This window comes from Hyla sarda, unplaced genomic scaffold, assembly GCF_029499605.1.
Source record: "Hyla sarda isolate aHylSar1 unplaced genomic scaffold, aHylSar1.hap1 scaffold_451, whole genome shotgun sequence".
Lineage (NCBI taxonomy): Eukaryota > Metazoa > Chordata > Amphibia > Anura > Hylidae > Hyla > Hyla sarda.
This window is the reverse complement of record NW_026610464.1, coordinates 191,290-203,532: the sequence shown is the minus strand read 5'-3', so window position 1 is coordinate 203,532 and position 12,243 is coordinate 191,290. Positions and strand designations below refer to the sequence as shown.

The 12,243-nt window shown below is 45.7% G+C and overlaps 5 non-coding genes across 5 annotated transcripts; all 5 read left to right on the top strand.

Moving 5' to 3' along the window:
• The first annotated feature begins 1,745 nt into the window (after window positions 1-1,745).
• LOC130335477 (U2 spliceosomal RNA) lies at window positions 1,746-1,936 on the top strand. The gene has a single exon (XR_008877106.1). It is a non-coding gene; the product is annotated as a U2 spliceosomal RNA (small nuclear RNA).
• A 2,082-nt stretch (window positions 1,937-4,018) lies between these two features.
• LOC130335476 (U2 spliceosomal RNA) lies at window positions 4,019-4,209 on the top strand. The gene has a single exon (XR_008877105.1). It is a non-coding gene; the product is annotated as a U2 spliceosomal RNA (small nuclear RNA).
• Window positions 4,210-6,294: 2,085 nt separating this feature from the next.
• LOC130335475 (U2 spliceosomal RNA) lies at window positions 6,295-6,485 on the top strand. Its single transcript, XR_008877104.1, has one exon. It is a non-coding gene; the product is annotated as a U2 spliceosomal RNA (small nuclear RNA).
• A 2,087-nt stretch (window positions 6,486-8,572) lies between these two features.
• LOC130335474 (U2 spliceosomal RNA) lies at window positions 8,573-8,763 on the top strand. Its single transcript, XR_008877103.1, has one exon. It is a non-coding gene; the product is annotated as a U2 spliceosomal RNA (small nuclear RNA).
• Window positions 8,764-10,852: 2,089 nt separating this feature from the next.
• Window positions 10,853-11,043, top strand: LOC130335472 (U2 spliceosomal RNA). Its single transcript, XR_008877101.1, has one exon. It is a non-coding gene; the product is annotated as a U2 spliceosomal RNA (small nuclear RNA).
• Window positions 11,044-12,243: the final 1,200 nt, after the last annotated feature.

Here is a 12,243-nt window from a genome sequence, read left to right as displayed (position 1 = left end):
ATGAAGAAATATAAAATCTCATCCCTTCCCCAATATCGCGCCACACCCCTACCCCTTAATTCCCTGGTTGAACTTGATGGACATATGTCTTTTTTCGACCGTACTAACTATGTAACTATGTAACATAACATGGGGGGGTCTCCTGGCTGTTCACACAGGTGTGTCATTGCTGTACATTGACCATGCATTGCTTCTGTGGTATTGCAAAGGCAAAGACAAATGCTTCCAGCCATCCATTGCACTAATGGATTGGTCATCAGCTGGCTGTCTATGTCCCGCATCAATATAGACCAAAGTACAGAGGGTTAGGCTATGCTATAGTGCACCTACCTGATGCATCAGAAGGTGCGAGGCCCTTGCTAAATTCTGTGCACAGACTTTGAGATCTATGCTTTAGACTGTATCTAAACCTGCTCCAACATGGACTGACATTCTGGCCTACTTTCAGCCGATGCGACTTGTCTGTCGCTGAACAGTCGCTTTTTATGTATTCAGCACCTATGTATAATGTTGTAAAAATGCTCTAGAAGCTAAAGTCGCAGAAATGTCACACATATTTGGCCTGCAACTTTCTGTGCGACAAATTCAGACAGGAAAAATCAGTATAAATCCTTAGAAAATTATCCCCCAGTGTCTCCATCTGCTGGCGGTATTGAATAAGCATTGCTGCACTGATGGGGTATGCATTAGACGAAAAAAAAGAAGAAAAAGAAGAATAATACGCCCAGAAAAGAGGCGAAAAGGAGAAAAACGTAAAAAAACGTGAAAAAAAAGTAAGAGGAAGAGAAGGGAAAAAAAGGTGGAAATGGGTTTAAAAGTGATTTCGGCGGAGAAATATATATATATATATATATATATATATATATATATATACGCGCACACACACACATATATATAAACGTATTCTCCGTTGAGATATTGCAGCCGCTGCTGTGTCCAGGCCCAGGAGCCTTAGCACTGTGCTGTGATGTCACTCAATACCACTGACATCACTAGGTGTAAACAACATCTCTCCTTTGCTGTGTATGTGACTATGGAGCTGTTTGGTGATGTCGTCTATTATGGCCTTCATAGAAGCAACAGGAGATTGTTGCATCCATCTAGAACCCTCAGAACTACAGTGCTATGATGTCACTCACTTCCACAGGCCTTGCAGAGTGTAAACAACAACAACCCAGCTTTGTTGTGTATGTAACCATAGGGATTGTGATGTCACCTAGAACCTTCACAGCAGCGACAGCTTTATGAGGAGCATCAGCACTGCTCTGCCTGAGCAGAACCATCACCGCCATAGGTTGTCAAATAACCCGGATTTAACCCACACAGGTAAGTCCAATGGGGTGCAGGCATGTCCTCTATGCTTACAGCTTCCCGTGGGTGTTGGTTTGATACCGTTTGGGGACAGCCAAGGAGGCATCTGCAGGCAACAAAGGTAGGTGTGTGCTTGTGTGTGTGTTTCCTATGCAGATCCTAAGCCCAGTGTCACATGCAAGTAGGAGGAGTAAGAAGGGTTCCTGGCAAATCCGGGTTATGGATTGCATTTAAAAAGGCCCCGTGGGAGTGCAATGGGCCCCTGTCTTGCTGCTTAGCAATAATGGTATGGGTTTAGGTTCTGCTGTGTGTACTGGTGGTTGACTGCCCCCCAGCCCAGAGTGTGCATGGAAAATTGTCTGGCAGCCTCCCTGACAGCAAGCAGTGATAGTGCCCATGAAGGGGACCTTGTTGGGCCCGCCCCTTTCACGGTTATCGCTTCTCGGCCTTTTGGCTAAGATCAAGTGTAGTATCTGTTCTTATCAGTTTAATATCTGATACGTCCCCTATCTGGGGACCATATATTAAATGGATTTTTGAGAACGGGGGCCGATTTCGAAGCTTGCTTCCGTCGCCCTATGCATTGACCCGATATGGCAGTATCTTCGGGTACAGTGCACCACCCCCTTACAGGGTTAAAAAGAAAGATTCCTACTTTCATTGCTACCTGCTTGCTGGCTAGCCAGCTAGCCAGCCCTGTGGGCCTTGCTGCTGCTGCTGCTGCTGCTGCAGCCAAAAAACAAAAGGTGGTGCTGCTGCTGCTTCTGCTGCTTCTGCTTGTGTCTGGCCGCTGTTGGAGCGTCCAGGCACAGGACTTCTGCTGCTGCTGACTAAATGGCCTCCTTAATTGGATCATTTGAGTAGCCAGCACACCTGTGCAGGTAGGGCATGACATGATAGGCAGCTGCCTTGATAGCGGGTGGGTGCTGAATGTTCCTAATTGACAAAATAAGATTAATGCTTATGAAGAAATATAAAATCTCATCCCTTCCCCAATATCGCGCCACACCCCTACCCCTTAATTCCCTGCTTGAACTTGATGGACATATGTCTTTTTTCGACCGTACTAACTATGTAACTATGTAACATAACATGGGGGGGTCTCCTGGCTGTTCACACAGGTGTGTCATTGCTGTACATTGACCATGCATTGCTTCTGTGGTATTGCAAAGGCAAAGACAAATGCTTCCAGCCATCCATTGCACTAATGGATTGGTCATCAGCTGGCTGTCTATGTCCCGCATCAATATAGACCAAAGTACAGAGGGTTAGGCTATGCTATAGTGCACCTACCTGATGCATCAGAAGGTGCGAGGCCCTTGCTAAATTCTGTGCACAGACTTTGAGATCTATGCTTTAGACTGTATCTAAACCTGCTCCAACATGGACTGACATTCTGGCCTACTTTCAGCCGATGCGACTTGTCTGTCGCTGAACAGTCGCTTTTTATGTATTCAGCACCTATGTATAATGTTGTAAAAATGCTCTAGAAGCTAAAGTCGCAGAAATGTCACACATATTTGGCCTGCAACTTTCTGTGCGACAAATTCAGACAGGAAAAATCAGTATAAATCCTTAGAAAATTATCCCCCAGTGTCTCCATCTGCTGGCGGTATTGAATAAGCATTGCTGCACTGATGGGGTATGCATTAGACGAAAAAAAAGAAGAAAAAGAAGAATAATACGCCCAGAAAAGAGGCGAAAAGGAGAAAAACGTAAAAAAACGTGAAAAAAAAGTAAGAGGAAGAGAAGGGAAAAAAAGGTGGAAATGGGTTTAAAAGTGATTTCGGCGGAGAATATATATATATATATATATATATATATATATATATATACGCGCACACACACACATATATATAAACGTATTCTCCGTTGAGATATTGCAGCCGCTGCTGTGTCCAGGCCCAGGAGCCTTAGCACTGTGCTGTGATGTCACTCAATACCACTGACATCACTAGGTGTAAACAACATCTCTCCTTTGCTGTGTATGTGACTATGGAGCTGTTTGGTGATGTCGTCTATTATGGCCTTCATAGAAGCAACAGGAGATTGTTGCATCCATCTAGAACCCTCAGAACTACAGTGCTATGATGTCACTCACTTCCACAGGCCTTGCAGAGTGTAAACAACAACAACCCAGCTTTGTTGTGTATGTAACCATAGGGATTGTGATGTCACCTAGAACCTTCACAGCAGCGACAGCTTTATGAGGAGCATCAGCACTGCTCTGCCTGAGCAGAACCATCACCGCCATAGGTTGTCAAATAACCCGGATTTAACCCACACAGGTAAGTCCAATGGGGTGCAGGCATGTCCTCTATGCTTACAGCTTCCCGTGGGTGTTGGTTTGATACCGTTTGGGGACAGCCAAGGAGGCATCTGCAGGCAACAAAGGTAGGTGTGTGCTTGTGTGTGTGTTTCCTATGCAGATCCTAAGCCCAGTGTCACATGCAAGTAGGAGGAGTAAGAAGGGTTCCTGGCAAATCCGGGTTATGGATTGCATTTAAAAAGGCCCCGTGGGAGTGCAATGGGCCCCTGTCTTGCTGCTTAGCAATAATGGTATGGGTTTAGGTTCTGCTGTGTGTACTGGTGGTTGACTGCCCCCCAGCCCAGAGTGTGCATGGAAAATTGTCTGGCAGCCTCCCTGACAGCAAGCAGTGATAGTGCCCATGAAGGGGACCTTGTTGGGCCCGCCCCTTTCACGGTTATCGCTTCTCGGCCTTTTGGCTAAGATCAAGTGTAGTATCTGTTCTTATCAGTTTAATATCTGATACGTCCCCTATCTGGGGACCATATATTAAATGGATTTTTGAGAACGGGGGCCGATTTCGAAGCTTGCTTCCGTCGCCCTATGCATTGACCCGATATGGCAGTATCTTCGGGTACAGTGCACCACCCCCTTACAGGGTTAAAAAGAAAGATTCCTACTTTCATTGCTACCTGCTTGCTGGCTAGCCAGCTAGCCAGCCCTGTGGGCCTTGCTGCTGCTGCTGCTGCTGCTGCAGCCAAAAAACAAAAGGTGGTGCTGCTGCTGCTTCTGCTGCTTCTGCTTGTGTCTGGCCGCTGTTGGAGCGTCCAGGCACAGGACTTCTGCTGCTGCTGACTAAATGGCCTCCTTAATTGGATCATTTGAGTAGCCAGCACACCTGTGCAGGTAGGGCATGACATGATAGGCAGCTGCCTTGATAGCGGGTGGGTGCTGAATGTTCCTAATTGACAAAATAAGATTAATGCTTATGAAGAAATATAAAATCTCATCCCTTCCCCAATATCGCGCCACACCCCTACCCCTTAATTCCCTGGTTGAACTTGATGGACATATGTCTTTTTTCGACCGTACTAACTATGTAACTATGTAACATAACATGGGGGGGTCTCCTGGCTGTTCACACAGGTGTGTCATTGCTGTACATTGACCATGCATTGCTTCTGTGGTATTGCAAAGGCAAAGACAAATGCTTCCAGCCATCCATTGCACTAATGGATTGGTCATCAGCTGGCTGTCTATGTCCCGCATCAATATAGACCAAAGTACAGAGGGTTAGGCTATGCTATAGTGCACCTACCTGATGCATCAGAAGGTGCGAGGCCCTTGCTAAATTCTGTGCACAGACTTTGAGATCTATGCTTTAGACTGTATCTAAACCTGCTCCAACATGGACTGACATTCTGGCCTACTTTCAGCCGATGCGACTTGTCTGTCGCTGAACAGTCGCTTTTTATGTATTCAGCACCTATGTATAATGTTGTAAAAATGCTCTAGAAGCTAAAGTCGCAGAAATGTCACACATATTTGGCCTGCAACTTTCTGTGCGACAAATTCAGACAGGAAAAATCAGTATAAATCCTTAGAAAATTATCCCCCAGTGTCTCCATCTGCTGGCGGTATTGAATAAGCATTGCTGCACTGATGGGGTATGCATTAGACGAAAAAAAAGAAGAAAAAGAAGAATAATACGCCCAGAAAAGAGGCGAAAAGGAGAAAAACGTAAAAAAACGTGAAAAAAAAGTAAGAGGAAGAGAAGGGAAAAAAAGGTGGAAATGGGTTTAAAAGTGATTTCGGCGGAGAAATATATATATATATATATATATATATATATATATATATATACGCGCACACACACACATATATATAAACGTATTCTCCGTTGAGATATTGCAGCCGCTGCTGTGTCCAGGCCCAGGAGCCTTAGCACTGTGCTGTGATGTCACTCAATACCACTGACATCACTAGGTGTAAACAACATCTCTCCTTTGCTGTGTATGTGACTATGGAGCTGTTTGGTGATGTCGTCTATTATGGCCTTCATAGAAGCAACAGGAGATTGTTGCATCCATCTAGAACCCTCAGAACTACAGTGCTATGATGTCACTCACTTCCACAGGCCTTGCAGAGTGTAAACAACAACAACCCAGCTTTGTTGTGTATGTAACCATAGGGATTGTGATGTCACCTAGAACCTTCACAGCAGCGACAGCTTTATGAGGAGCATCAGCACTGCTCTGCCTGAGCAGAACCATCACCGCCATAGGTTGTCAAATAACCCGGATTTAACCCACACAGGTAAGTCCAATGGGGTGCAGGCATGTCCTCTATGCTTACAGCTTCCCGTGGGTGTTGGTTTGATACCGTTTGGGGACAGCCAAGGAGGCATCTGCAGGCAACAAAGGTAGGTGTGTGCTTGTGTGTGTGTTTCCTATGCAGATCCTAAGCCCAGTGTCACATGCAAGTAGGAGGAGTAAGAAGGGTTCCTGGCAAATCCGGGTTATGGATTGCATTTAAAAAGGCCCCGTGGGAGTGCAATGGGCCCCTGTCTTGCTGCTTAGCAATAATGGTATGGGTTTAGGTTCTGCTGTGTGTACTGGTGGTTGACTGCCCCCCAGCCCAGAGTGTGCATGGAAAATTGTCTGGCAGCCTCCCTGACAGCAAGCAGTGATAGTGCCCATGAAGGGGACCTTGTTGGGCCCGCCCCTTTCACGGTTATCGCTTCTCGGCCTTTTGGCTAAGATCAAGTGTAGTATCTGTTCTTATCAGTTTAATATCTGATACGTCCCCTATCTGGGGACCATATATTAAATGGATTTTTGAGAACGGGGGCCGATTTCGAAGCTTGCTTCCGTCGCCCTATGCATTGACCCGATATGGCAGTATCTTCGGGTACAGTGCACCACCCCCTTACAGGGTTAAAAAGAAAGATTCCTACTTTCATTGCTACCTGCTTGCTGGCTAGCCAGCTAGCCAGCCCTGTGGGCCTTGCTGCTGCTGCTGCTGCTGCTGCAGCCAAAAAACAAAAGGTGGTGCTGCTGCTGCTTCTGCTGCTTCTGCTTGTGTCTGGCCGCTGTTGGAGCGTCCAGGCACAGGACTTCTGCTGCTGCTGACTAAATGGCCTCCTTAATTGGATCATTTGAGTAGCCAGCACACCTGTGCAGGTAGGGCATGACATGATAGGCAGCTGCCTTGATAGCGGGTGGGTGCTGAATGTTCCTAATTGACAAAATAAGATTAATGCTTATGAAGAAATATAAAATCTCATCCCTTCCCCAATATCGCGCCACACCCCTACCCCTTAATTCCCTGCTTGAACTTGATGGACATATGTCTTTTTTCGACCGTACTAACTATGTAACTATGTAACATAACATGGGGGGGTCTCCTGGCTGTTCACACAGGTGTGTCATTGCTGTACATTGACCATGCATTGCTTCTGTGGTATTGCAAAGGCAAAGACAAATGCTTCCAGCCATCCATTGCACTAATGGATTGGTCATCAGCTGGCTGTCTATGTCCCGCATCAATATAGACCAAAGTACAGAGGGTTAGGCTATGCTATAGTGCACCTACCTGATGCATCAGAAGGTGCGAGGCCCTTGCTAAATTCTGTGCACAGACTTTGAGATCTATGCTTTAGACTGTATCTAAACCTGCTCCAACATGGACTGACATTCTGGCCTACTTTCAGCCGATGCGACTTGTCTGTCGCTGAACAGTCGCTTTTTATGTATTCAGCACCTATGTATAATGTTGTAAAAATGCTCTAGAAGCTAAAGTCGCAGAAATGTCACACATATTTGGCCTGCAACTTTCTGTGCGACAAATTCAGACAGGAAAAATCAGTATAAATCCTTAGAAAATTATCCCCCAGTGTCTCCATCTGCTGGCGGTATTGAATAAGCATTGCTGCACTGATGGGGTATGCATTAGACGAAAAAAAAGAAGAAAAAGAAGAATAATACGCCCAGAAAAGAGGCGAAAAGGAGAAAAACGTAAAAAAACGTGAAAAAAAAGTAAGAGGAAGAGAAGGGAAAAAAAGGTGGAAATGGGTTTAAAAGTGATTTCGGCGGAGAAATATATATATATATATATATATATATATATATATATATATATACGCGCACACACACACATATATATAAACGTATTCTCCGTTGAGATATTGCAGCCGCTGCTGTGTCCAGGCCCAGGAGCCTTAGCACTGTGCTGTGATGTCACTCAATACCACTGACATCACTAGGTGTAAACAACATCTCTCCTTTGCTGTGTATGTGACTATGGAGCTGTTTGGTGATGTCGTCTATTATGGCCTTCATAGAAGCAACAGGAGATTGTTGCATCCATCTAGAACCCTCAGAACTACAGTGCTATGATGTCACTCACTTCCACAGGCCTTGCAGAGTGTAAACAACAACAACCCAGCTTTGTTGTGTATGTAACCATAGGGATTGTGATGTCACCTAGAACCTTCACAGCAGCGACAGCTTTATGAGGAGCATCAGCACTGCTCTGCCTGAGCAGAACCATCACCGCCATAGGTTGTCAAATAACCCGGATTTAACCCACACAGGTAAGTCCAATGGGGTGCAGGCATGTCCTCTATGCTTACAGCTTCCCGTGGGTGTTGGTTTGATACCGTTTGGGGACAGCCAAGGAGGCATCTGCAGGCAACAAAGGTAGGTGTGTGCTTGTGTGTGTGTTTCCTATGCAGATCCTAAGCCCAGTGTCACATGCAAGTAGGAGGAGTAAGAAGGGTTCCTGGCAAATCCGGGTTATGGATTGCATTTAAAAAGGCCCCGTGGGAGTGCAATGGGCCCCTGTCTTGCTGCTTAGCAATAATGGTATGGGTTTAGGTTCTGCTGTGTGTACTGGTGGTTGACTGCCCCCCAGCCCAGAGTGTGCATGGAAAATTGTCTGGCAGCCTCCCTGACAGCAAGCAGTGATAGTGCCCATGAAGGGGACCTTGTTGGGCCCGCCCCTTTCACGGTTATCGCTTCTCGGCCTTTTGGCTAAGATCAAGTGTAGTATCTGTTCTTATCAGTTTAATATCTGATACGTCCCCTATCTGGGGACCATATATTAAATGGATTTTTGAGAACGGGGGCCGATTTCGAAGCTTGCTTCCGTCGCCCTATGCATTGACCCGATATGGCAGTATCTTCGGGTACAGTGCACCACCCCCTTACAGGGTTAAAAAGAAAGATTCCTACTTTCATTGCTACCTGCTTGCTGGCTAGCCAGCTAGCCAGCCCTGTGGGCCTTGCTGCTGCTGCTGCTGCTGCTGCAGCCAAAAAACAAAAGGTGGTGCTGCTGCTGCTTCTGCTGCTTCTGCTTGTGTCTGGCCGCTGTTGGAGCGTCCAGGCACAGGACTTCTGCTGCTGCTGACTAAATGGCCTCCTTAATTGGATCATTTGAGTAGCCAGCACACCTGTGCAGGTAGGGCATGACATGATAGGCAGCTGCCTTGATAGCGGGTGGGTGCTGAATGTTCCTAATTGACAAAATAAGATTAATGCTTATGAAGAAATATAAAATCTCATCCCTTCCCCAATATCGCGCCACACCCCTACCCCTTAATTCCCTGCTTGAACTTGATGGACATATGTCTTTTTTCGACCGTACTAACTATGTAACTATGTAACATAACATGGGGGGGTCTCCTGGCTGTTCACACAGGTGTGTCATTGCTGTACATTGACCATGCATTGCTTCTGTGGTATTGCAAAGGCAAAGACAAATGCTTCCAGCCATCCATTGCACTAATGGATTGGTCATCAGCTGGCTGTCTATGTCCCGCATCAATATAGACCAAAGTACAGAGGGTTAGGCTATGCTATAGTGCACCTACCTGATGCATCAGAAGGTGCGAGGCCCTTGCTAAATTCTGTGCACAGACTTTGAGATCTATGCTTTAGACTGTATCTAAACCTGCTCCAACATGGACTGACATTCTGGCCTACTTTCAGCCGATGCGACTTGTCTGTCGCTGAACAGTCGCTTTTTATGTATTCAGCACCTATGTATAATGTTGTAAAAATGCTCTAGAAGCTAAAGTCGCAGAAATGTCACACATATTTGGCCTGCAACTTTCTGTGCGACAAATTCAGACAGGAAAAATCAGTATAAATCCTTAGAAAATTATCCCCCAGTGTCTCCATCTGCTGGCGGTATTGAATAAGCATTGCTGCACTGATGGGGTATGCATTAGACGAAAAAAAAGAAGAAAAAGAAGAATAATACGCCCAGAAAAGAGGCGAAAAGGAGAAAAACGTAAAAAAACGTGAAAAAAAAGTAAGAGGAAGAGAAGGGAAAAAAAGGTGGAAATGGGTTTAAAAGTGATTTCGGCGGAGAAATATATATATATATATATATATATATATATATATATATATATATACGCGCACACACACACATATATATAAACGTATTCTCCGTTGAGATATTGCAGCCGCTGCTGTGTCCAGGCCCAGGAGCCTTAGCACTGTGCTGTGATGTCACTCAATACCACTGACATCACTAGGTGTAAACAACATCTCTCCTTTGCTGTGTATGTGACTATGGAGCTGTTTGGTGATGTCGTCTATTATGGCCTTCATAGAAGCAACAGGAGATTGTTGCATCCATCTAGAACCCTCAGAACTACAGTGCTATGATGTCACTCACTTCCACAGGCCTTGCAGAGTGTAAACAACAACAACCCAGCTTTGTTGTGTATGTAACCATAGGGATTGTGATGTCACCTAGAACCTTCACAGCAGCGACAGCTTTATGAGGAGCATCAGCACTGCTCTGCCTGAGCAGAACCATCACCGCCATAGGTTGTCAAATAACCCGGATTTAACCCACACAGGTAAGTCCAATGGGGTGCAGGCATGTCCTCTATGCTTACAGCTTCCCGTGGGTGTTGGTTTGATACCGTTTGGGGACAGCCAAGGAGGCATCTGCAGGCAACAAAGGTAGGTGTGTGCTTGTGTGTGTGTTTCCTATGCAGATCCTAAGCCCAGTGTCACATGCAAGTAGGAGGAGTAAGAAGGGTTCCTGGCAAATCCGGGTTATGGATTGCATTTAAAAAGGCCCCGTGGGAGTGCAATGGGCCCCTGTCTTGCTGCTTAGCAATAATGGTATGGGTTTAGGTTCTGCTGTGTGTACTGGTGGTTGACTGCCCCCCAGCCCAGAGTGTGCATGGAAAATTGTCTGGCAGCCTCCCTGACAGCAAGCAGTGATAGTGCCCATGAAGGGGACCTTGTTGGGCCCGCCCCTTTCACGGTTATCGCTTCTCGGCCTTTTGGCTAAGATCAAGTGTAGTATCTGTTCTTATCAGTTTAATATCTGATACGTCCCCTATCTGGGGACCATATATTAAATGGATTTTTGAGAACGGGGGCCGATTTCGAAGCTTGCTTCCGTCGCCCTATGCATTGACCCGATATGGCAGTATCTTCGGGTACAGTGCACCACCCCCTTACAGGGTTAAAAAGAAAGATTCCTACTTTCATTGCTACCTGCTTGCTGGCTAGCCAGCTAGCCAGCCCTGTGGGCCTTGCTGCTGCTGCTGCTGCTGCTGCAGCCAAAAAACAAAAGGTGGTGCTGCTGCTGCTTCTGCTGCTTCTGCTTGTGTCTGGCCGCTGTTGGAGCGTCCAGGCACAGGACTTCTGCTGCTGCTGACTAAATGGCCTCCTTAATTGGATCATTTGAGTAGCCAGCACACCTGTGCAGGTAGGGCATGACATGATAGGCAGCTGCCTTGATAGCGGGTGGGTGCTGAATGTTCCTAATTGACAAAATAAGATTAATGCTTATGAAGAAATATAAAATCTCATCCCTTCCCCAATATCGCGCCACACCCCTACCCCTTAATTCCCTGGTTGAACTTGATGGACACATGTCTTTTTTCGACCGTACTAACTATGTAACTATGTAACATAACATGGGGGGGTCTCCTGGCTGTTCACACAGGTGTGTCATTGCTGTACATTGACCATGCATTGCTTCTGTGGTATTGCAAAGGCAAAGACAAATGCTTCCAGCCATCCATTGCACTAATGGATTGGTCATCAGCTGGCTGTCTATGTCCCGCATCAATATAGACCAAAGTACAGAGGGTTAGGCTATGCTATAGTGCACCTACCTGATGCATCAGAAGGTGCGAGGCCCTTGCTAAATTCTGTGCACAGACTTTGAGATCTATGCTTTAGACTGTATCTAAACCTGCTCCAACATGGACTGACATTCTGGCCTACTTTCAGCCGATGCGACTTGTCTGTCGCTGAACAGTCGCTTTTTATGTATTCAGCACCTATGTATAATGTTGTAAAAATGCTCTAGAAGCTAAAGTCGCAGAAATGTCACACATATTTGGCCTGCAACTTTCTGTGCGACAAATTCAGACAGGAAAAATCAGTATAAATCCTTAGAAAATTATCCCCCAGTGTCTCCATCTGCTGGCGGTATTGAATAAGCATTGCTGCACTGATGGGGTATGCATTAGACGAAAAAAAAGAAGAAAAAGAAGAATAATACGCACAGAAAAGAGGCGAAAAGGAGAAAAACGTAAAAAAACGTGAAAAAAAAGTAAGAGGAAGAGAAGGGAAAAAAAGGTGGAAATGGGTTTAAAAGTGATTTCGGCGGAGAAATATATATATATATATATATATATATAT